A 3,164-nucleotide genomic window follows, 5' to 3' on the forward strand; every position below is an offset into this window, starting at 1 on the left:
AACAAAAAAAAAAACAGAAACAGAAACAGAAACAAAAAAACAAAAAACAAAAAAACAAAAAACAAAACAAAAACAAAACAAAAAAGAAGCTTTCATATCAATGTAACCATAATATAAGAATTCAAAAGATTCTTAAATAAAATACAAAATCAAAAAGAGCCATGCCCAAGGAATGAGAGGATAATCAGATATGAAGCCTGACCAGTGGATTGTTTCTTGTTTTAGGACAATGACTCAATCAGCTCTACTCTTTGTTTTACCATTTAAATATTCACTTGATACAGAAAACAGTAAGTAAAGAACATAAAATCAACTTCTATGTATTTTGTAGGATTGCCCGAAAGAGAAGAGCAACGTAGACAAAATATTATTTTACAACAAAATAGTAGTGCAACATAACATTTACTGCAAACCAAATCTAGCCTCAATTTCGAATCTTTCCCTGGCACCTTAAAGTTTCTTCCACTTTACTCAGAAAAAGGAACCCCCAGGCCGCACCCCACCCGCAACCCAAAAAAACAAATAAATAAATGATTCCACCTTATATAACTGCCACCACATCAATATAAATTGTGGATTGATCCCAGACCATGTAGAATCTATATTCCATTTCCTCTTATCTTTTATTGTTGACAGTATTCTTATTGTTATTGAAGAGAAGTTTTAACAGTGGGGTCAAAGAGACAATGTAGGCAACTGGGACTGCCTTGCCTGGGAAGAATATAAAAAACACAGTTTGATTTTATTAAAATAAGTTCCATGGAATAATTTGTGCAAGCAAGAAAACCACAGAATGCATGCACAGACTGAGGTTGAGACCTTGTTTACTAATCACACAATGATTCTTTGTTAGACAACCGTGGGAATTTTATTGAAGGAAAGAAAATGCACATCAGTCCTTCCTATACTACTGCTAAGGAATCTTTCATATTAGATCTGCTAGTTCTACCCAGGTACAGTAAGTTGCGGTTCTGTTTTCTCTTCCTATTTTGTCTTCAAGTTGGTGCTGCTGTAACAACACCCTCAACCCTCTGATTAAGCTCAAAATTGGTGAGTATATTCCTCCCTATCTTCCTTTCCATCGACCTAAATTTGGAGTCCACCAATGTTGCTGATCTGAAGTTATTCAAGGTTCTCTCTCTTACTAATTTCATGTTTATTCTTGTTTCTATTTTCCGTCCACCATCATTACTCGCCATCGAACTGTTGTTCTGTGAAGATATTTTAGCCATCAGTTCAAAAGTCTTAGGCCAGCCTTTGACCTGATTCTGAGCCCCACCCCATGGCTGGTTTTTGCGTTATTACATCTTCTATTGAAGGTTCATTAGACAAAAAATTATATTTATTTTGTACACTTTACTACCCTAGCCCCACCATAAGTCTAATAGGATCAGATTTAGGGACCATCAACCACCAGGGTTATATATATATATATATATATATATATAAAGCAACAACCTTCCCTGTTGAGTAGTGGTTGTATGCTACTCTCTACTTCAAGCCAAAACCAAATTAGACCTTTACATAGCCTTAGGTACTTAAAACTACACACACACACACACACTAATCCCATGTGGATGCACTGTAAAATAACACTCAATGTTTCTGTTATTCATATCTCTGGGAATCACAAGTGGTTGATAGTCTAGCAATCAAATTACAACTTCGTCAAGTAGTTATAATTGTTCTATAGAAACAAGTAACATGGACTAGCAGCTGCAAATAGTAAGCAGAGACAAGAGGAACCATGTAACCAAGTGCATTATCAGCCCACTCATTGTGAAAGACGTTTGTAACCATTCTTCCTTTGTTTTGTGATATATAAGATTTTTTATTGTTTCTCATAACCAGCTTCAGTTCGCTTTGAACTGTTCCACTTACCAAAAATATAAAACTGAATTTGATTTTGAACTCTATCCACTTGCCATAAACTGAATTCGGTTTAGCAAAATTCAGTACCATTCATACCTTTGCCTCCTCCCATTATCTGCCACATTGATCTTTGGCGATCAAACAATCGATACCCTTGGCAACCAGAGGATGAAGAACAGCAAGGGTCAACCAAATTTTGTTTCCTTGCATCTCCATCAGCATCAAGAACCAGTAAATCTTGTGTATTATCCATCAGTCCACTGCCAAAATTGTGCAAACATTAGTAAATCAGTTTTCACTAAAAACAATAAAATTGAATATTACAACTTAAATCAGGTATTTGCCCCAATCAAAGTTGGAATATATTGTTTTCAGAACAACTCCAAAACACATATAATAATTGTAAGAGGAATTATGAGAAGAACCATGCAAGGGATCCCTGTCAGTTCATTTCCAGAAAAATTACAGTTGAGGAATGGTGCTCCAAATGAATCAAACCGTTCAATAACCAATAAATTCCACCCAATCTATTTCGGAAACAAAATCTTAGATTGTAAAACTATTCCTTTAGGCTTTTTGACATAGAGCTGATGCAGTGGCCAAGATCTGTTAGCCGAAACTAACAGAATTTTGGTTCTTATGGATGACTAATTTCAAATTAAACCAATACAGAAGGAAACTCTCCGAAGGCGTCCGTGATCAAATGGCAAGCAAGAACGGAAGAGACAAAATTCACTTTCTGTTCAAAATACCAAGTAAAGCTTACCTTCTGGTGATGTTAAAGCTTCGAACTAAAACCTTTTTCCGCCATTATCACTGCTTTCGAAACCGCGAGAGAGACAAACAGACAGAGATTGGTAGGTTTTGAGGTTTGACCGAGGATCACAGGTTCATAACGATCCGAATGAGTTCGACGGTTCGGTAGGGATGTACGAGTATATGACTACGCATTACGCAACCTCCTGCCTCATGCCTCCTGCCTCCTGGGCTGGGTCCACACTGTTCTACAGATCACCGGTGTTTATACTACGTTATTACTTGTTCTTCGATGCTTTATGCACGTCATCGGTCCTTCCGAATTTTAACCGAACAAAATAAATAAATAACTAACACTGTGGCCTTCTTAAAAAAAAAAAAAAAAAGATTGTGTGGCCTAGACATAGGAACACGTGGAATTACCTCCCACCCAATCATTTTGAATAGAGGTTCCCATGATACAAAGGAAACCAAATAACCAAATCATTCAATAGAGGTTCATATAGAAAAAGTGTTTTTCTATAGGAGAATGTGCT

At 36.4% G+C, this 3,164-nt stretch overlaps 1 long non-coding RNA gene across 1 annotated transcript in view; it reads right to left on the reverse strand.

Annotated features, from left to right (window-relative positions):
- Nucleotides 1-2,895, reverse strand: part of LOC122088443 — a 13,257-nt gene extending 10,362 nt beyond the window's left edge. Inside the window, exons 1-2 of the long non-coding RNA XR_006143063.1 lie at nt 2,639-2,895; nt 1,969-2,132 (exon numbers count right to left, since the gene is read on the reverse strand). This is a non-coding gene — a long non-coding RNA (uncharacterized LOC122088443). The remainder of the gene's footprint in view (nt 1-1,968; nt 2,133-2,638) is intronic.
- Between the last annotated feature and the right edge of the window lie 269 nt (nt 2,896-3,164).

Source organism: Macadamia integrifolia, chromosome 9, assembly GCF_013358625.1.
Source record: "Macadamia integrifolia cultivar HAES 741 chromosome 9, SCU_Mint_v3, whole genome shotgun sequence".
NCBI lineage: Eukaryota > Viridiplantae > Streptophyta > Magnoliopsida > Proteales > Proteaceae > Macadamia > Macadamia integrifolia.